This window comes from Lutjanus erythropterus, chromosome 23 (genome assembly GCF_056507025.1).
Source record: "Lutjanus erythropterus isolate fLutEry1 chromosome 23, fLutEry1.hap2, whole genome shotgun sequence".
In the NCBI taxonomy this organism is placed as follows: domain Eukaryota; kingdom Metazoa; phylum Chordata; class Actinopteri; order Lutjaniformes; family Lutjanidae; genus Lutjanus; species Lutjanus erythropterus.
The window spans coordinates 12,973,120-12,996,183 of NC_139339.1; the positions used below are offsets into that span (position 1 = coordinate 12,973,120).

Consider the following 23,064-nt stretch of genomic DNA (forward strand, 5'->3'; position numbering starts at 1 on the left):
TTTTTAGATTTTCCTCACAGTCGAAGCATACTGTACGCCTTGGATTGGATTCTGCAAGAAGCAGAGAGGCACGTACCCCCGCTAGCATGTTTTACCACTTCATCCCCGCCTCTCGGTGTGTATCAACCCGAGGATTGACCATCAATCGCGCACCGTCCCTGTTCAATCTGCTCATTGTTTGATCTCAGCAAGGCAGAGCCAAAGAATAAACAACTCTATCACAGAAGGATTTTGCATACAAGAGAAAGGCAAAGAGATACAAAGCAAACAAATAAATGTGCCAGCCCGTATGAAGAATTCTGGGCTGTGTAATTAGGCAACATTCATAATACATGACCGGAGGGAGAGACGGAGGAAGGGAGGGGTGGAGAGACGTAGAGAAGAAGAAAGGTAGAGGAGAAGCATTTGAGTGTAGAGGCAGGGGTGGTAATGCTTGATCCGCTGTCATTGATCAGATGTGTGTGTGCGCGAGTGTGTTTATTTCTGGTTGTTTCCATCATGTGGCTATTGGTGTGTCCCTGCACCTGTGTGTTTGTTTGTGTGCATGGTGTGATGGAGGCAGAGGGCCTGTGGCAGGTAGAAAATGGCCCGGGCCTTTTCATTTGACACCGCTGCGCCTTCAAACAAACTACCTAGGGCCCCTGCGCACACCCATAATCCATTCAAGGTAGCAAGCAATTTTCATTATTGACTGGTGAGAAACACAGGCAGAGAAAGAGAGACAGAGAGGAGGAGAGGAGGGAGAGTAAGCGAGACGAGATGGAAAACAAAAAGAGAATAGCATGGCTGAGTGGGGAGAGATTGAAAGTAGTAAAGAAGGGAGAAGTGGAAGAGATAGCAGGGTATTGGCGAGGAAAAAAAAGAGGTTGAGTAAAGGAGAGAAAATAGATTACAAATAAAGAAGGGGGCTCAAGAAAGGGGAAGATGGGAGGAGAGAGCGCCAAAGAGATAGATGTGATTGAGAGTGATGTGTCTGGAGAGGGAGGAAGGGTGGAGAAGAGATGGAGAGTGAAGATGAAGGGGGATGCAATCATAGGAGGTGTTAATGTATGGGCAGAAATATAGGAAGTTCATGTTTACCAATGCTGGAGGTGGCATATACGCAAGTTATAACCTGTCATCCTGTATATAAACACACATGGATGCACTCTTAGATGTAAAGGTCCCAAAAGGGTTCTTCCTGAAGGACAGAGGTTCTACCCAAAACCATTTGCTTCTAAAGAGGGTTCCACTAAGAAACTTTTCATTCAAAGAAACCTTTTTGGTGGAAAGAGTTCTTTAAGGATTGATGAAAACCTTGAATTCTTTTGCCAAGGGTTCAGGGTTCTTGGTAGACCCCCTTAGTGGATTCTATATAAAACCTTTTAAGTATAAAAGGGCTCACAGTAGAACCTCCTGGGTGGGTTCTCCCCCTATTCATTTGCTTTGGAATAACCCATTTTTAAATAAAACCTTTGGAATCTATAAAGGTTCTGGGTAGGTTCTTGTTTCCACTTTTAAAAGGATGGCAAGGTTCTGTATAGACCACCCAGACAAGCCTTTTCCACCAACGTGGAACCAATCCTGCTATTTTTTGAGAACCAACTTTTCAGATTCCAAACCAGTTTAATTTTGGTAGAAATGTTCTGACTGGTTAGATGCTTGAACTGATATGGGGCTGGTTCCATGTTGGTGGAAAAGCTTTTAACAAATGGTTTGAGGTATAACTCTCAATGTTGGGTTCTAGGTAGAACTGCTTTAAAGGGTTCCTAGTGGAAGCTTTGTCAAAGGTTCTACCAGGAACCAAACGTCCTCCCATGGGACCAAGCCAAAGAACACTTTATGGTTCTAGTTAGCACCTTTTTTAATCTAAGAGAGTACACAGTCAGTCACATGTACACACTCTTCTACAGCAGAGGTTTTGGTGATCAACAGCAAAGTGAGAGGGGTGGAGCACAGTATGCTAATCCGGGTCCTTGTATAGAGGGCCAGGGTTGGGGCGACAGACACGGTCGTGACCATGGGGATGATGATGGATGGCAGAAGCAAACTGCCCCCCCAACCACACACACAAACACACTCGTCTCTCTGTCATCTTTGTGCTTTTTCTCCAAAAGATAAGGCTCATAATACAGATTTAAACCCAGGTGAAACTCTACCACCACTTGTCATTTCTCTGCAGTTTTACAGTATCAGGCTTTAAAGATCTGTCAAGAATATTGACAGGGCCTTTTGGGATAGACTCATTGAAATGCAGCTCAGCAAACCACCGAAGAAGAAGGAGAAGCAGAGAGAGAGACACAGATAGATAGAGAAAAGAAGGGTGATGGCGGGCGTTGAGGGTTGTTAATGCTTGAGAGAAATCCCTGTGTGTATTATATAAAACCACACAGATTTGTATGGTTTAACCCCCATATACCTTTTAAATAAAGTAGGTTATACCTCTCCAGAAAACATTTGAAAATATGTTTCATGATAAGGGTTTGAGCTGTACATTATTCACTGCAGGCCTGGTGGGCCAAAACCGCAGTCAACAGGGAGCATCGTTTGCTTTCATACATAGCGGGAAGTTGGGACAAAAAAGAGAAGGATTGTAGAAAACGAGAGAAATGATTGATATTCCGTCCCCGTCTTGTTCCAGTCAAGTAACAAAATTCCTCTCGCTGTGTTTTTCTATCTCTCTTTTTCTCTCTTTCTGTCTCCTCTAACAACCTGAGCCAGCAGCCAGGAAATGAGCCTGTTTTGTTTTGTTGGAAGTTTTTTATTTCTTTCCTTTTTTTTATATTCTAAATAAAAAATGACAGTTGATTTGTCACCCTCTCTGTGGTATTTTCAGTGTGTGCGTCCTCGCGACTGTGTGTATTTGTGTGCGGCTCCAGCAGCTAAAGGGGGCAGCCTGTGCGAGAGCGTGGATGCCTCTGACTGAGGGATCATAGCGGGGGGAACACGGGCACCATACCTCGCTGAGAAGGTTAACATCGCTCCCTATGGTGGGTTGCACACGCGTGCGCGTACGTGCACTTGCAGCAGCCTGCAAGTGCATTGCCGTGGCATCCATCAAACCCCAACAAATGAGCAATAACTGCGCTGATCGCCGCCAAATTTCTCCCTTGTTACGCATTCATAGCTGCACTCCCCTCTGCCACTGCTTCCTGTTTCCAAATCTCTTATGCTAACGTCCCGGTTTCCCTTTCGCCTTATCTTCTCCTCCTCATCCTTTCAGCCTCCCTCCTTTCTCTACAGTCACATCATCTCCCTGACACACACACACACACACACACACATTACACTTACAGGGAGTGTGTCTAAGATTATGAGTCTCTCTCTTTTCTTTTTTTTTTTCTTTACGACTGGGGCCAGGGCCTGAAGTTGCCTCTGTCAGCACAATAAGGCCCTATAATGGATGGTAATCATTCAGCGAGCGTGGCAGCTACGGCTAGCCTGAAAAAAAAAAGAAAAAGAAATAAAGTGAGTGAGTGAGAGAAAGAGGGAGAGGGAGGGAGAGAGAAGCCTGGCTCCTCCGCTGCTAATCTCAGCTAATGGCTTCTGCAGAGCCAGGAGAGAGCAATACGCACTAATAATGCAGCGGGGGAAGGAACGGAGGGATTGGGCGTGCGGGGTGGTGAGGGTGTGTGTGTGTGTGTGTTGAGGGGGGGTTAGAAAGTGCGGGAGGGGGGGCAAGGGGTGTAAAAGAGAGAGGAAGAGAGATAGAGGAAGGAGGGGGAAATAAAGGAGGAGGGAAAAGGAAAGCAAAGTCAGCTTAAGCGCAGGGTTTAATAGCATCATTATTATGGGGAGGCACCCACTATGGGATTTAGAGCCAAACACACACACACAGACACACACTCTCACTCATATGCATGAGTCAATTTAAAGACTCGTTCACCTGATATCACAGAGCTATTCATCAATTATGGCTAATGATGTTCAGGTATTTCCTCGCAAACATCAACATTTTAAACTAAATATTCCTCGTTTTCAAAGTAATAGGCCTAGTTATTTTTTGAGAACTACCTTTATTGTTGTTATTGCCAAGACTTAGTTAGAAAGGTTGTTACTATCTTCCATTTGCAATAAATACAAGGCTACAACCAGCAGCTTTTTAGCTTAGCTAGCATAAAGAGGAGGGAAACAAACTGCAACCTGCTGTTTTTATACTTTGATTTTTGTACGGTGTGTTCATTAGTGAGCCTTAGAGTATGGTAGCTGAATTTTGTACCTTTGTACAGAAACAGGCTACTTCTTTCCCTGTTCTTCCTGTCTTTAGCTTAAGCTAAGCAAACTGTCCTTAAACTGTAACTGGTTATTTTTTTCTACTGTGATTTTTGTACCGATTAAAGAAACAAGATATCACAAATATTTGAGTTTCAGGCTCGGATTTAGCTGGATTTTGCACCTCTTTTTTTGTAACATTGGACAAAACCAGGCTAGCTATTTCCGTCTGTTACCAGTCTTTCAGCTAACCTTAGCTAACCCGCTGCTGGCTGAAGGATAATATTTAACAGACCAACATGAGATTTTTCTGTCTAATCCTCCACCAGAAAGTTAGCATATTACCCCAAAGGTATCGCCTTGAGTATATATACTATTGAATTTGAACTTGAATAATTATTGAGCTCCTAGTTTGTGAAGATGGAATTATTTGTACTGGATTTTAGGATTCTCAGTGAATTGGATGCAGCTCCATGAAGGCTCTCTACCTGTACAGGCTGTGACCTTTCTTACCAATCAAACATAACATCTGATATTTTTTATATTTCAAAAACCCCCAAATCCTGTGGCAAATCAAAAAGTGCATAAAAATAGTAAGAGAAATAGATTTATCAAAAAAAGAAAAAAGTGTAATCTTTAAATATAGGACTGTAAACAATCATTTGACAATGCAGTCCATTGGCTGGTGTTGCAATGAGCACCATGCTTTGAGGGATTGGACGTTTGTCTGAAGGGATTAGCTCAGGGGATAAGCAGAATGTTTCCCATATCTCTTTAGCCTAACTGAGCAGAGAGACAGCAAAATAGTACTTGTTTGTCCCTGGCTCATTTTACATTTCCAAATATATATTTATCCCTTCATCCGGTTTTCATCATCCGCAAGGTTATGCAAGCATGAGCAGAGACGGGGCTATGAGGTCGAATGTATGAAAGGCTGATACCAAATTACTGTTGTCCAGAGCTCATGCACATGCACAAGGACTGAGGCTGGGGATTGGAGGAGAGACCAGCGGGCGTTTTTCTCTCATTACAACGCCAACAGACACAGATGGCCGTGGCCAGAGCCGGGGATCAAATCCGTTGGACAGCACCCAATGGGTGAGCCATGAGCCTTCCCGTGGTCACAGACAACAGTAATTGGGAGAAAGGAGCTTGAGAGAAATAGCAAGAGCAAAGTGAAGGGAGTTTAGTATAATGATGAAAAACTTAAAGTCGAATTAAATGACATTTCTGAGAAATATCTGTCTGCATCGTCAGTGTCGTCTCAGATCTCAGACCAGCAGCGGGTTCCACTCAGTAATGATGGGAACATTTATCCATATCAGCTTGGTCAGACATCTTAAATAATTCTCGCTGAGGGATTCACAATGGATGATGCGGTGAGGATTTTATACAATTTTCTTTGCTAGACTGGCCTCAGAAAAAAAGAAATGCTTCCTTTCAGGGAAAATGGGTCAGATTTTAGCATCCAGCCGAGGGACAAAACAGACGTCTTCTGTACTGTGTAAACATAAAGCCACACAGAGGACAGAGAAGAATCAGAGGAACAAAAAAAAAACACTTCTGAAATGGAGCAGGGACTTAAAAAAAAGTGATACAGAGGAGAAGAAGAAAGTAGGTGAAAAGAATGAGTTAGAAGAGATGGAAAGTAGATGAAGAGGGGATATGGAAGAAGAGGAACACAAAGGAGCTTACGGAGCTTATACACTGATGTGCGACTTATGAGTGTGTGTGTGTGTCCAGTTGGAGTGGTCACACTCTCCATTTCTTTCAGACTGAAATATCTCAACAACAATAGATCGCCATGAAAATGGAGGCTAATGACTTTGGTGATCCCCTGATTTTTCCTCCAGTGCCACCATGATGCTGACATTTTTGGTTTTGAGTGAAATATATAACTGTTGTATGGATTGCTGGGAAATTTTCTACACATTTTTTTCGTGATCAATTATTTATTTTTTCTATATGCTAAGGGAGGAGAGATGATGTCATAATCACAAAAGTGAAATAAGGCAAAGTGTAATGCCCCCCATCATCCTTGTTTTCCTCTCACTAACCTACTCCACCCCCACCGTTTAATCCTGACTTGATGATCTAAGGCAGGAGAGCTGCAGTGATGAACTGATCAATCGAAATAAAAGTTATTGTCTGTTATCATGGTCATCAAGCAATCATTTTAGGAGAGTCAAACTGAATAAAAAATGTTAAATGTAACATTATGTTTATTTTTCTAATCTAGGATTACAAGTGTGCATTGCTTTTTCTGCAATTCCATCTGGAAAAACAAAAAAAGAAAGTGGAGAAAAGAGTATAAAGGTGCATTGTTTCATTTAAAAAAACTTTACAGGTCAGACATAGGAAATGTAAACGTCCAGCCCTTTGGCACTTTACTTTTATCAAATGTGGCCCTTACTAAAAAAGTAATTTAATAGACCTGCCCTAGAGGGTAAATGCTATTGAATTTTGTGATCCCCTGACTTTTCACAGTGCCACAAGTTTCAACTTGTTTAATACTTTGGTTTATGGACAAATAAACCAAACAGCCACAGCTTTACTTCTTAAGGGCTACAATTAGCTCTTAATAGCAAGCTAACAAGCGCAGATGGTAAAACTAGTAGACATTATACCAGGTAAACATCAGCATCTCTGTCCCTGTGTGCATGTTAGCATGTTGATGTTAGCATTAAGCTCAAAGCATGGCTATGCATGAGGACAGCCTCACAGCTGCTGGTATGGCTGTTTATCATTAGTCTTGTGTCCTTATTTCAGTGCTAATCGATTGCATCCTGTGAGTCTTGCATACATTTCTGCAGAAAACAGTAGGGGGGACCCCTATATAAACATAACCGATGGAAAATTCCTGCATATTGCCCAAAAGGCATCTCCCCGAGTGTCTTTTTCTACCTCTCTTTACCTTCATTTCTTTCTTCTGTCACCCTCCCTTTTTCATTTCACCCCTACTTTTTTCTTCTCCCTCCCTCTTTTCTGTCTGTCTTTCTTTCTCTTTTCCTCCCACTCAGCTTTGCGACTGTGTGAAGACTGATGTACGCCTGTTTAAGAGACGGAAAAAGAACATTCATCAACAAAGAGTTGCCTCGTCACTCCATTTGAAGTGCGTGTGACTGCACGCGTAAACAAAGCTAATACTATCAGAGGCATTAGACATCTGTGTCTGAGTGCGTGTGTGTGAGTGTGCGACGGCGTGTCTGGGTATAAACACACCTCCTTGAACCTGATTCCACCTGCCGTGACTGACTGGAGGCACTGTGTTGAATGCTCCCTGCTTCTTTCTTGTTGTTGACATTCAAACAGTGTAGTAGGTTTTGTTGCTAGTGAAGTGCCAGAGGTGGAATCCATCTGGCATTATAAAGAAATGTGTTGACAAAAGAGTGCATTTCTGAAATACAAGTACAGTTGAGAGCGTGTGAACGTTCATGTGTATGTGTGCAGGGCTAATACCCACAAAAGAGCCATGAATCATGTTTACACCCTTGGCGCAAGACCTTTCATCCATCACCGTGGTGTGTTTGTGTGCGTGCAGGTTGCTGCACTTCTAATTTGACCAGAGAATGAGCGAATGTTATCATTTTCCTGCCCTTGACCTGCTCCCGCACCAGTAGACAGACACACCAGATTGAGAAAAGATTGAATGAGGAGACCGGAGAGAAAACTAAATAAACAGGAGAAAGAGAAAAGAAAGAGGCGGAGGCAAGAAAGATGCTGCTGCAGGCATCAAAAGTACAAGACAGCTACAGGGGAAGAATATTATAAATAGTTTTGAAACTGCTTTATTGTCTTCTCAGGCTTTTTCTATCCTCGATGGAAAATCTCATTTTCAATAACACAGCATGTTGCAAATATTAGATCTTCTCCAAGCCCAGGATGTCGCCATACTCATCACAAAGTGTCATCAAGAAAGAGTTATCCTCAGCGGATGGATTAGCTTCAGTCTTCCTCATGCAGACTTTGACCTTTAGGTTGTAAATTGCAGATGGTTATCGGGAGATGAGCAGAAATAGAATGACAACCGAGGGGAATTTGATCCCTCGGCTAAAACTTTGGGCCTGTCAGAGAAGTTTGAACCCCGAAAAGTTTGTTAAAATGTGTCCGTGTCGAGGGTTTTTATCTCTTTCCCCCGTCAGTTTTTGACATTATCAGGTGTTCTAATAGGATTCCGGCTGATACACACAGATGTGCGCGCGCAACACGCACGCACTTCACACGGCCGTTTGATCTGGCTTGCGCTGAGGTGACATCCTGCTGCCAGTAACGAGGCCCGCTCTCGAGGAAGGAGAACCTGAGGTCAAAGAGGCAACTACAATTCCACAGGCTTTCATTTAGTGCTCAGCTCAACCACCCCACCTGTCTTTGAGCCGAGATTAAAGACCTTCAAAAATAGACAGAGAGAAAGAAAAAGAGGGGTGAAAGAGAAAGACGGCGAGGGGAGAGAAAAGTTCAATGACAACAAAAAAACCCTCAGCTGTCAAAACTCAATGTCATTGTATCTCAAAAGGGAATTGGTAATTGGCCGGGAGAGTAGGGGAGAAGGGGACTGGAGACAAGAAGGGACCGGGGCGAAGGTTCTTCAGCTGTGTAGCGCCGTTGAGGTATGCAGCACGCGTCGTCTCTAGCCCCAGGCAGGGAGAGGCCAGCTCAGCTGCAGAGGAGCCGCGCCTCAACAGCATAGTTCTAAAACGGTATTGATGTCAAAAGGGGAATAAAGCTCAACGGCACTTCCTATTGTTGTTAGGTGTATGAAAGACAAAGTGGCAAGCCCCCCCACTGCGTTGAGGGGAAAAGATGTTGGCATGAGTCATAAAGAATCACCACTAGCTGCTCAATGGTTAACCAAATCACTTGCTGGGAGCAGGGGAGGGTGTCTTATGAATAGAGACAGAAATATTCCAACATAATTCTGTGGTCAAAAGCAAAATGTGCCAGGAGAAAGAGGCACTTACTCTTCGCAGAAAACACAATGCTTTTTTCATTTGCACCTGTTTGGGGGGAATCCGTCTTAGCCTCAGCAGGAGGTTCTTATGCAAGACAAAAAAAATGTGCCTACAAAGGAGGTTTGACCGCTTACGAACTCCTCAAAAATCTTCATGAATACTCCATGGCTCCTTTGGAGTAACAATGACAGGGTGAGGGCTTCTATTTATGCCTGTTCATTCAGCCTGTTCTTTAATTCCCATGTTATGTGTAGCGCGCAACGCAGAATGCGTTGAGTTTAAGGGTTCAAAGGAGGTCAACTCGAGCAGATCAAAGGGCAGACTGAGGGTAAGCATCGCTTCAAAGGGGCAGCCCTGTTGTATGGAAGCATGTCTGACAATGGCTTAGCAAAGAGGACACTTAACAGTGTTTGCAGCGTCCTCGGCCTATTGATAGCCGAAGCTTTAACTAAAAAGGCAATTGCATTGCTGATAAAAACTTTGATTTTTGTAAACCTCAACTGAGACCACAATACCAATCAATCCAGAGTTTTGTAGTGACACTAGAATTCACTCAAGAACACATTTCTTCACAAAAGCCCGCAGTGAAAGAGCTTCGTATTTAGGGATCATCAGCCTCGCTTTGACATTCCAGTCCAAACAAAGCACCCCCCCTCCCCTATCAGTGACAAGGCCCCTGATTAACTATTAAAACCTCAGTGTAAAAACAGTGTCGACATAAAAACCCGTTGTCGTCTTGCCAAGGCCTTAGCTCTCACTCAACCAAAACAAAGCGGCTTGTCAAATAAAACATTTCGTGATTAATATTTTAGCATCAAGTGCAGGCAGGTTGAAAGAAAGCCACATTTCTGCAGTGTCTTCTCGCTGCGAATACGCCAGATTGTTTGGGTTAAGCCAGTCACTCCTCTGACCTCCCACCTAATACTTCACTGGTAGATTTACTTTCTTTGGCCATTTGGATATATTACTAAATCCTGCAAGGTTTATCCAGATGGTCACCATCCAGTTTGTGACAGTCCACAAAAATGCGATAAAAGGCACAGAGAGGATTCACCCAGATATCTTTGCAGCACTCTGCCTTTAATATTTCAAGGTTGTGAGCATAATACTTGCATGCTTTGGGACAGAGAAATCCACTTCAAAGGAAGGGTGTGTTTAACCTAGAAAATATATCAATTCAGGAAAATGGATGGTTTCAAAGTGTGTGTATCTGATTCCATGTGCACAGCCTTGGGTTTGCAGATGAACCCGAATTCAACTCCTCACTGCATGAGGGGGCGAGGCGAGCACATACGAGACAGCCGTCAAGGGACTGTGAAGACTGGGCTTTCAATTTTAGAAATAAGGGTTCCAAAAGGGCTCTTCTTGAATGGCTGTGGTTCTACCCAGAACCAAAAAACTCAGGGTTCCATCAAACACCCTTTCTGGAAGAAAGAGTTCTCTTTTGTCAAAGGTTCGCCAATGGTTCTTTGTACAATATTATGAAAGGGTTCTCTATGGAGAACTTCGAATGAGGGGGTTCTGGGTGAAACTTTACAGATGGTTCAAGGTGTATCTCAATATGTAGGGTTTCCAGTGGAACTGTCTCAAAAGTGAAAGGTTCTACCAGGGACCAAAACGGTTCTCCTCTGAGGACAAAGGGAGATTATGATGGTTATGGACTTTTAGAACAGTAGTTGCTGCCTAAGTAGTGGCTGATGGGCATTAAAATAAATAAATAGATCAGGTTCTAGTTAGTGCCTTCATTTCTAAGAGAGTTCTCCATATGTATGTAGGGTACCGCAGCATCTTTGCATATGTGAATACGCACATGTGTGTCGATATAAAGACACCAACACATTATAAGCTCCGCTGCTGCTTTTCAGCGAAGATGTTAAAATGACGCGGTCTGTGTGTGTTCCCTTTCTCTCAGGCCCTGCATCCACTGCCTCATCTTTTGTGCCTTTGACACGCTTGTACGTTCTGGGTTCTTTTTTCCACGGTGCTATGTCATGATCAATTTACCGCTCGGCACATGACGGCCCCTAGCGCCTCAGAGGATTTGAAGGACTTTGTGTGCAATCCCAGCCTGCCTCGCTTTCTCTCCCACATACAAAACGGGCATTTGTATTTTTATCCCGCTTTGGCCGCTGAGCGAGATTGTGTCCCAGCTTTTGCCTCTCTGATTCCAGGTTATTGTTTGGAAGAGAAATCACACCAAATCTCGCCTAGCAGACACCAACTGGCAGCTCCTATTTTGAGGCAAATCTGGCTCGTTTTCACTCTTCTTCTTTTTTCTCCCCTCACTCTGTTTCCGACTGTGTGAGGTCGGGGTCAATCTGGTAATCTTACAGAACTCTCGCTGGATGTGTGTACCTGTTTGTGTGTATGCATCTGTGTGTGTGTGTGTGTGTGTGTGTGTGCAGAGAGAGAGAGAGAGAGAAAGAGAAAGAGAAAGCACTGAAGCATTTTGAAAACATCAGGCCCAATCAGTGCTCATTTGTTCAGGGACCCTGAGAAACTGAGCTCATTGCCTCACATAGTGACAGAGTGGGAAGGAACCATTGACAAGTGTTGTTCTGTGCAGCTACAGTTTGTTTGTGCACCTGCCTGCTTTTTAATGCGGTCTTGCCAGCACCGAACACAAACACGACTTGGCACGCATTTAAACATAAAGCTACAACGTCTTCTATGTTCTATGTACACTCTTAGGAATAAAGGCGCTAACTAGAACCGTATAAGGTTTGTTCCTGCAGAAGACCCCTTTCTGGTTCCTGGTAGAATCTTTTATAAAGGTTACACCTGCAACCCTTTCAGAGAGTTCTACCTAGAACTCAGCATAAAGGGTTATAAATAGAACCATGTGAAAAGTTCAACCCAGAACTCCCTATGCGAGGTCCTACAGAGGCCCCTTGTGCGGTGTAAAGTTTCCACCCAGAACCCACCCTGGGTGTCCTATCTAGAACCTTATTACCTTCTTAGAGTGCTTTCAAGAACTCACCAATGGGGTTTTTACCAAGAACCCCTTTATATTTCAAGGGTGCTATCTAGAGCATGCCCAATATATATAACAATGACTTCATCTAGAACCCACCCATTAGGTTCTACAGAGAACCCTTTAATAATCCAAGGGTTTTATCTAGAACCCACCCAGGGGGGTCTACCAAGAACCCTTTTCTATTCCAATGGTTTTATTTAGAACCCACCCAAGTGGTTTTAGAATAGGATTTTTTCAGGGTTTCACATAACCCTCTTGTCGTCTGAGGGTTCTATAAAGAACCATATTACATTCCACAGGTGAAAATGATTGGATCCTATCTGCTGATCCTATCCTGGAAGAACTCTTTCTTCCAAAAAGGATTCTCTTAATGAAACTGGCTCTTAATGGAACCCTTAGTTGCACAAAGAACCTTTGACAAAACACTTTTTCTTTTGAAGCAAATGGTTCTCGAACCTCAGCCCTTTAGGGAGAATCTCATTAGAACTCTGTGTCCTTCAATTTTCCCTCATTATTCAACCAGTAGCAAAAAATGTACTTGAACATTCTGTGACAAATATAACAAATGCAGAAACATGTTCGTTGTTGATATTTTGTTTTTTACCCTCAGAAATAGAGTAAAATGCTAAATAACTGTGCTAATAATCCACCGAAGAAAAAACATGCCGTCGAGGACATTTGCAATTCAACAACTGTCATCAGCGGTAATGCATGCTACGCCAATCCAGCCAAAATATTATATTATCATTCTGCTTTCGTATGCAGGTTGGTACTGCTGCCACTGGCAAGGCTGTGGCTGCCTGTGTGTGTAGGTGGGCTCACATTATTAAGCTGGCCGGGACTGAATGTACTCACGCAACCCGCGCCGTGTATTGCATCGTTCGTTCACTTTATCCCCTTCAATCTCTCACCTCTCCTTCCTTCCATCACACCATCATTCGCCATTCTCCTCCTCCTCGCCTCCCCAATCCTTTCTTTTCTTCCTCTCTGATCCTGCAGCCACCTGGCGGGTGTCCCATGGTGGGGACTTTTACAGCAGACCTTTTCTTTACTCCTCCCTTTAATTGAATAATGCACTCTAGTATAAAATCCCCGCTCATTAAAGGGGCCTTCTATGGATTAAAATGCTGAGGCGAACACATTTTCCGCATGCGGAGGTAACTTAATGTATTCGGTTACCTCCAGTAATGAAGTGAGAATGAGAGTTGACCGATGGGCTCCAATTTATGAACGCTTTGACCTCATGGTACATGTAAACAGCAGTTTCAAGTGTTTGTACACTGTAAAAAATGTATATCAGTAGTATTTGACTCATTCAGCTTTCTGCTTCAGTGATGGCAGTCTGTTTTTGTGGATTCTAACAACATGAAATCACACTGCATTCCTTTAACCTGCTATTGTATTGTTTTGTAAAAAATCAGGAATTTATTGGACTGAACTAATTTCCCTCATTACTTTAACGTAAATATAGAAGTTCTATTTTTTCAAGTTAGTTAAACTTAAATTGTTTTGACTTGAAATAATGAGTTGAATTACTGTGCTGTACTGTATTTTAAATTTGGGTCAAGTAAATAATTGAGTAGGAAAATTGTTCACCTGTCTTAAATTTAGGTTGCATTTATGCAATTTGCTGATTTGAAAGCAATCATATTATTAAGTACATCTGACATAATGTACTCATGTTCATTTGTGTGTCACCAATTGAAGTCAGTTTTTAAAGTTGGTCCAACAACAATTTCTTTGTTGGTGCATGGTTGTGCTATATTCTGGTGCAAATGCTTACTGGCACCTTCTAAATGCAGCATTCACATCTGTTCATTCTTTGACCTTTCAAATACACCTCAGAGCAGAATCCATATTAATGTTTAAAGGAATAATAATGCAATCAATAAATGGTGCTATGTATGTTCTTCAGTGCTCTCAGTATGCACAAGGCAACCGATCCAGAATATCCCTTGGTGATGTATGGCAGCATCACAGACATCAATACCACAGCTCTCTTTTTATTTCAACTGTACAGAATTAACACTGTACAGTTACAATTTGTTTTGCTAGTACTGTGTACAAAGCTGTTTTATTAATATTTAAAGGTGGTAAGATGTATCAGGGACTTCTGAGTACAACATATTTTAGCTGATAATTGGTTCAGATAGGCTCAGAAAAACACACCCAAGCGAAATCACTGCACATTTCTTTTTATTTATTTTGTTTATTTACTCGGTTTCTTATTTTCATCCTCATTTTTAGATAAGTGGGAAATTCCCTTCATATGGTGCCGGATCTAGGTCCCTGCAGTCACCCATCTTTAGCGTTAAAATTACATTTAAATTAAAAAGCCCACAGTACCACTCCAGAGAGGAAAACACACAAGAGCGGAGTTAACTAGAGCCCCTTTTACAATGGACAAAAAAAATCACGCTAAAACTAAACTTTCCTAGGTCAAATGACTCTGCTGTAGTCACGGGTACTTATCAGCTCAAGACACCCAGATGGACACACTATTTTTTGCCCCTTGTCAGCACAGGCAATACAGGCTTGTTGCCTCCATTGATAACCTCTGCAACGCTTTTGTTGTTTTTCCATGCATCAGCCCTGCACAGCAGAGTTTGCACCCACTTCAAGCTGTGTATTTAACTAACAACGTGCTCATCTTTAAGAGCAAGCAGCTGTAAAACCTTGGATTGTTTTGTTTCCTATAAATTCTACATAAAAGTCTCATGTTATTTTGCTATCTAAAAGTTTTTTATTATGAAACAGCAAAATCAGGAGATGTTTTCATCAGCAGTAATTTAACATGGCCCCGATCCACCTGAAAGTGAAACAAATAATGAAACAACAAAATTAAACAAAATAAAGCCGATACCTGAAAGGACAAACGAAGGGTAAATCAGCTATTTTCAGTGGGTTCTGCCGTGCTAATATTGGTGTAAAAACAGTACAGGAAAACAGAATCACAGCTACCTGTGTTTAGACTGGTGGCCCCAATACTACCGACCTGAGACCAACCACAAAGCAGAGCCAGCTGCTTCCTTCCTCTGAGACCCACCTCATGACAAAGACTGAGACTCTATCCTGCTCTTTCAGCCTGGTTCAGCACATCCTGGCTGGGCAGACAACAGCTCCCTCTCCTCCTCCTGAATCTACCAACAAGCCTAATATAATTTATTTACCAAACCGACATGGGCAGACAGAGAGCAAAAAGCCATGAAAAGGGTGTCAACCATGTGGACTCCATTGATAAAGTTTGTGAACTGAATCTTTTCTTCTTTTCTTTTCTTTCCCTTTCCTTTCCTTTTGAACAGCACAGAGAAACTGCAAACCCCGTGGTATAATTTCAAATTAACCAACCTCATCCTAGTATGGATATGAGATTTCTTCGGCTAATATTGATATGCAGAATTTTCTCATTATCCCAGGCGAATGACACCGCTACAAACAACACCCGGGCAACCGTGTCTCATGCGAGGCACGGAGAAAGAAAAAAAAAACAAGAAAAGAAAGAAAAGTTAATGTTTAATTTGTGAAAACAACGCCCTGACTAATGAATTTCCCCAAGTTTGTTTCCTCGCTTACAGCTCCTTGTTTGGCTTTGTTTTTAATAGAGCATGCAGATTTAGAAAAATGAGGGGCAGCAAAAGCAGGAGTGGAGAGGAAAAAAAAAAGATGTTTGCACAGAAAACACCTTATTTGGACTTTTCTGAGGTGATCCGTCCACGCTCTGCCAAAATGAGATGTTGGAGCTAAGTGTAAGACAAGAAACAGCTTACATGAGCAGTGCATTGCCTGAGGCATTTTAATGATCCAGGGGTCTAGAAACGTGAGCAACAGACGGGTGCTCCTCTGAGCCCCAGACATGAACTGAATTATTACTGTATACAAAAGCCAACATCGCCTCGTAGCATCGCATAAATCTAGCGGGGGGGAAAAAAAAAGCTGATAGCCGAGTGTCACGGTGGCCTCAAAAGATGTGAGGATATAAGCCGAAAAGAAGAACACAGGGATTTGTCTGCTGTGGAGGAGTTCAGCACGAGTTCATAGAAACGGTTTCCAGTTTTTCAGGAGTCAATGAGAACAAACAGTGTCAAATGAAATCTCTTATTCTAAGACCGACAAAGATTAATTTAATTTAAGATTAGTTCTAATCAGAGTTTAGCTAAACTAGGTTTGTGCTAAGTGATGTTAACCTAAATTAAATACAGTTTAATCAATATGGGGATGCTTGCTCATTTAAATTAACATAAATAAATACCTAGTAAGTTAACAAGATGTTATTTTGTTTGCTAGCTAAGTAGGGGTGTTAACAAAACATCACATTGTTTGCGTTAGCTAAAAGGTTAGTTAGTCCAGTTAGCCTACTCATTGTGGCTCAGCAGAAAAGCTTTAATTTGTCCACCTTTGAGAAAAACTTGCTGCCTGAATTAATGGAACAATACGACTAAATAATAGAACATTACAAAATGGACAATAGCATAGTAAAGAAAAAAAAAAGAGACTGCGAAACTGTTTTAACTTTCTTTGTGGAACTTTTGCTCAATCAGCTCAAGAAGTTAATACTGGATCACATTTTAATTTGGTGCAACAAAATTCAAGTAAATCTAGGTTTAGAGTAAAAAATAAAACCAAGGTTTAAATGGTTTCTATCTTCATTTTATGCTAGTTTAAAGGTTTGGTACAACACAATAGACTAAAAATCAGTCCTTCTTGGTGCACCCAAGCCTAAATGTAGCAATTTGAATAAAGTCCATACAAACCTCTAAAGTGTTTGCTAAGAAAATGTCTTTAAATCATGAATCACAAAATGTTTTTATCATTATGCTGAAGACTCATTTCGTCTTAATGATGCATATCTTGTAATGGAAGCTTTATCTCTGTATTTCTTGCTCTTATTTTCCTTCATCTAAAACATGCACCACCAAAAATTATAGATGAATCATACTTCTTTTCTGACTGTACCTTTTTTGAGGCAACCTTTACAAAGGCTAAGGAAATGTCTGGAATTAAAAAAAACACTGTGATAAGAGCAGCCCGCCTGTTCCTCTGTCTCTTCAAGCTTTTAACTCCTCGCTGATTCTAGTTACTGGAAATACTGTAGCTCTGAAGTGGGATAACTTTACTGAGTGCCGTGACTTTGTTGCACTCTTGAAAGGAAGACATACCAAAGGGACGCACACAGAGACAGGTTGAACATGTAGATGTGAGGAAAGATATCCGAACAACTAACCGTGCACATACTTTCCGACCACATTACAAGAACAGCAGCCACTGGTAAATTCTACTTTGACAGCACTTTGACGCACACACCCTTTCAAACACAATATGAACAGTAGCAATGCTGTCCTCACCCTTTCATCTCTTCGAGAATTGAGCTTAAGAGGGGAAAAAAAGCAACTTTACGTGTTTAACCCGACGCCCAAACTGTTTCCAAGCCGTGCGCCCTTTCACTGCAGAATCCAGCTAATCATTATGTTATTAATCCCAATTGCAGCGCAGCCGTTGCAATAATACACTGAAAAAAGGTTTGAGTCATCCTCTTCCTTTTCAGTTATGCTTGGTTTCCTGAGGCGTGTGTTCTGGGAGTGGAGAGTTAGTGGTTGTGGGGCGCCACGCTCCAACCTGCTCGGCCTAGTTAGCGCGCCGTTACCCTCGTCAGCAACCTGTCAGCATGAGAGCCCCCTTGTTTGTTCCCATCATACTTAGCAGCGTGTCATTCCAAAATGCTAATACGAGTTTGAAAATCACTGCAAACTCCCAGCAACGCTCTTAACTTTGACACAATTCATTACCTGAAAGACATCTTGCATATTCCTCAGATATCAGTTTGTTTATTAATAAAATAAGATTCATTTCCATCCAAATACACACACAAACAAAGTCCCTGGAGGGAGAGAGGAGTGTGTTTGTTCCAACTTATCACAATAAATGTAATTACGCTGGGTATTTAATGATATTTTTCATGTTTTTTTTTTCTCCTTTTGTACTTTTTTAACAAGAGGCTTGTCAGTCTGTAATTAGTGATCACTGAGAGGAATCAAAAAAACAAGAAAGACTTGTTTTTGTTGAGCTCCTTGCTTCACTCCGTCTTTCCCTTCTCTCCCCTGAGGGGAAGATGCCTCACACGCAATTTGATTCAGAGCCGAGTGCCGAATCCAAACTCACTTGACTTCAGACAATGTTAACTCTTGGAGACTCAACACCCAGATATTTACAACCTGCAAGATTTTTGCTATTAATAAAAGCAGACGTGTCCGTGGAAAGGATGAGACACTAACTCCTGCGGGTGTTGTTGATGTCTTAGTGCTTCTTTTTTTTTTTTTTTCTCATCCTGAGCAAAAGCAAAGACCCGGCGGCTTCTATAAGTGTTCAAAGGCCTTTTGTCTCGGTGCTTTGATACATGTCGCTCTCTACAGAGGTGACACCGGCGGAGGGCCGGAGTCTTGAAGATGCATAGAGAAAAAAGCTTCGAGGCATACAAGCTATATTTTTTCATTTTATTTTTTCATACTATGAATATTAGATTTGAAAGTTAAATGAAGCAACAAAAAAATGTTTAAATGTTGCACCTTTCCTAATAAAGGAGGGGAGACTGGGGAGTGTTATAACATCGGGTTAGCTGTAACACAAGTAGTTTCGCTATTTTCTGGTGAAATAGGGGAGACTGGGGACTGTTGTAACCCAGGTTAGTAGTAACCCTGTCATTTTGAGCAATCAGAAAAGTTTCAGTGAATGTTGTACGCTCTCATTTTTCTGATGTCACAGGAAATTGACATGTCTCTATGTGCAACACTGAGAATTATTTGCCCCGAAAAATTGATATTTTTGATATGTAATGGCTGTTGCAGAGTTGTAGACATTCAAATAAAGTGCTACTACCATCCCCGGTTTCCCCCATTACAACTTTCTAGCTGCTATTTTCTGCAATTTCAAAACATAAAGCAGTGAACAGGAGAAAACTTTTCTAAAATTCTTTTTTTTAAAATTCAACTTTTTTCCACACTCGCTCATTGCAGTTTATAATAATAGTCACCCCACTGCTGGTGCTCCTTCTCGCTGTGTATCTTCATTGGTTGACCTTCCCCGCTTTTCGTCTTGTAAAAGAGTTGAGTTTAACTACTTACATCCTGAGGATGTTTCTGGCCTCGGTTATTGTTTATTAAATCCAAATCCGCCCAGAAACGTAAAGAAAACAACTCTACAGAAGAGCTTTTTTGGACTTGTTGGTGTACTAAGAGGTCAAGAATGTTTCACTGCAAAAAAAATAAGACAAAGTCCTTAAAGACACAGGCAAGGATTTTGAGTTTTTTACCAGAGAGAATAATTCAACCGTAGAGACCTAAAGCAGCCGTTTGTTTGTGTCCCCAGGAAAAGCGTGCTTTGTAATTTTGGCCCACGTGGGCGAATGTTAGAAAAAGTAACAAGAAGAACTTTGGGTTAATGAATGCTGAGGAATATATCTGCAACAAAAAAATGCAAATTTGAAGTTTTCGTTTGTCCTCATCAGACCTTAGAGCCAAGAGGTTTCTCCATCATGTGCTACAGGACAGGCTGACAGTTACCGTCTAGACGCCGCACAACCAGGTGCTCTTCATAAACACTACCATTAGGGATTGGACCTGACGCTTGTTTGAATAACTTTCAAACACGAAGGTCTGGTGTTTATCCTCCATTGATCCCCTCCACTGTCCATTACACCTCGATGGGAGGACCGGCCGCTGTCAGTAACCACCATTACAGGAAATCTATACCTAATACCCGTCTTATTATGAATGCTCATTTTAAAACTTCAATAACGGAGGAGCAGCAGCGTGGGCAGCTATCATTATCCCTTCAGGGGTAGGTCAGGATAAGTGATTTTATAGGGGTTGTTTTACTCGGTTGTTTATATTAAAAAATACCCCTTCAGTTAGTATCTTAGGATGCAAACAATATCTGCGTTGTAATATGCGGGTTTGCACACTGTTTATGCATAGCTTGTAGTTCTGTGACTTGTAAATTTCAGCCTCATTGATATGCCAGTGCTAAGAAACCAACATATCTCCGCCGTAGCCGCAGGGGGTCCTGGGTTGTGACTGCAGCAGTGCAGCGCCAAACAACATCACCAAGAGAGCAGCGGCTTTTAAATTGAAATGTGCATTATAGATGTATAGATAGCAGGGCTTATAGCACAGCGAGCCCTGGAGCAATTCTAGGCTGTGATGAAACAATGACCCAGGAGCTGCCAAATTTAGAGACGAGCTGGGTCTCCCAGGAAGCATCTCCATTTGGGCTGGAATGGCAAGTGTGACCCTCATCTCTCTGCTCCTCACCTCCTACTAATTGAATCAGGCTGCTGCCCAGGATAATTCTGTGTGTGAAAGTGTGTGTGAGAGTGTGTGTGTGTGCAAGAAGTCTGTTAAAGCAGGTTTAAAATCGTTAAAATGTGTCTTTCTGGGCTGACCCCTTGCTTCAGATAACCATCCAATATATTTCACACGTGAAGGGATTGGGAATTTTGTGTCCACACACAACCCGGCAGGCCTTTTCCTTGCTCCTGCACCAGAGGGCAAATATAAAACTCCACTAAAAAGTCATAAGATATCTATTAAAATCCCTCATGGACTCTCCCTGGGAAATTATGCATTATAAATTTGTCTACTCCCCAACCCCAAACCCACTTCTGATACTAGGCTTTCTACCATATTCAGATGCATGGATTTAATTAAGAAACAGTGGAATAAACATTAAAAATTTATGATTGGAATTTGCCGCAAGTTCTAGATTCTTTTTCTTTTTCCTCTCCTTTTAAACTGCCTTCTGTTGAATGTACCAAAACAATGTTTAAGCACTATTCAGAGTCTTTAATTAATGATATTTTCGGTGTGAAACACCAGTAAGTTCTAGTGCACACTTGGCATCATCAGGGCCAGACGTGGACACAAAGAGGGGACGCTCAAGGGGGCGCACGTTGTAAGTTTCCTCTTTCTGATAGCGGCTCACCAGCCATGACACCGGCACTCTCATCAGCGTGCAAGATTTAAGCAGAGCTTTGAGGAGTCTTATAATTGTGCCTTATAATTAGTCAGTAGTCTGCTTTAAGACTGTTGAGGTAAACAGGGTTTAATTAGGAAGGATAGAGCAATCTGGGACAGATGTTGTGCAGGAGGGATCACACTGAGACTGTTTTTGGTTTCTGTCGCAGCGAGAGAGAGAGAGAGAGAGAGAGAGAGAGAGAAAAATCTCGCTATTCCAGTAAGACAAAAATAACAAATTGTTTCAAACAACTTCGTGTACACACACTCTCTCACACACACACACTTGTGACGTGTCCGGAGTTGCAAGCACGGTCTTGTTGTATTGTTAAAGGGGTAGTTCTGATTATTTGATGTAGGGTTGAAAGAGTTACTTATCCGTGATCAGTGTTTTACTCACATTAGATAGTGGTCGACACGGCTGCAGTTAGGAGAAGCAGAAAGGCACCAGCACAGCACGATATCAGTTGTGTGCACCATGTTTAGAATATTTTCACCACTTTCCTTTGCCGTTAGGAAACCTTTTCTGATGGGAAACTGCTGTTATACAAGCCAAACATCGCTCTCTTTGAACCAACCAAACTCCGTGGGTGAAATCATGATTTTATCAACAGAACATAGGAGTAGCTGCTCTACCGTTGCCTTGATCGGTTACATTGTTTTTGTGTGACTTCTGTGTTTTAAAAGAGTGGTTTGAATTCACCGTAATCACGCAATAACACAAACAAACTAACAGATCAAGGCAGCAATAGACCAGCAACTCCTGTGTTCTGCGTGGTAAAATGACTGATTTTGCCTATGGAGTTTGGATGGTTTGGAGAAAGCAATATTTGGCTTAAATAACAGCGGTTTCCTCTTAAAAAAAAATGTGTGACAGCAGAGTAAAATGGTGAAAATTTCCTAAAGACAGCGTACGCTTAAACCTTGTCTACTGCAGTGCATTGCTTAGCTTCCTTGATGGTACTCAGAGACTCACATTTTTCATTGCCCTCTTTCCTCCTGGGGTTACAATTCTCACATATTCTTCCAAATTAATGACAAATTTTCACCGTTTTTTAATCTTCTATCAAGTTTTAAAATCAAGGGGCCCATTTTTCAAAAAATAGCCTGATTTAAACACCCCTAGAAAAACATTTAAATATTCATTTTCTGTATTGTCTAAATTTGGACCACTAGGTAAAGTAAAATAATCCTAATTATCCCCATAAGGAGCTAATGTTAAACATGGTGCATCCATGAAAACAGAATGGACAAACAAAACCACAAAATTACAGCAGCTGTTCTGAGAACTGCTTGTAGTGCTGTAAATCTGTATCTTAGCTGTAAAGAGCTTATGTCCACAGCCCTGCAGGGTGGGTCTCTGACCATTTCCCTTCAGGGGGAGAGGAATTCAGAGACAGGTATCCTGAGAGTGTCTTCCTAACTTCCCCGCTAAGTGGCAGCTACACTACTTAAAACCTGCTGATGGGATCGCGGGCCTCCACCTAGGCTTAAGTCGCCACTAAACCACACGAAACCTCTCCTCCGACGGGCAGTGGCTGAACAGGGATCAACAGCTAACAATGTGGCAGTCAATGCACCATTTTGGGAAAGTAACAAAAGCAAACACACCTAAGGCGGGTTTTATGGATTCTAAGCCTTAAATAACCACGTCCGCTAAGCTGGAAGAACAGAGGGAGGGGGAGGACGGGAGTGTGAGAATGAGAGAGAGCAACACAACACAGAGAGGAGAGATGGAGGAGGGTACGTTGGTGAGAGAATGGAGTGTTAAAAACAGAGATGATGAGAAGCCGAGAGAGAGAAAGCAAGCTTTGAGGGGCAGATGATGAGGATGACAGCAAACGGTGGGAGGGAAGGAGGGAGAGGGAGAGGACAAAAAAAAAAAAATCACGCTTTCTTGACAGAAGCAACATGGCAGGATCACACAGCTATTTTTCATTCA

General features: G+C 42.0%; 1 protein-coding gene across 4 annotated transcripts in view; it reads right to left on the reverse strand.

The window, feature by feature from the left end:
- Window positions 1-23,064, reverse strand: part of pcdh7b (protocadherin 7b) — a 153,518-nt gene that overhangs the window by 108,799 nt on the left and 21,655 nt on the right. The window lies entirely within an intron of this gene.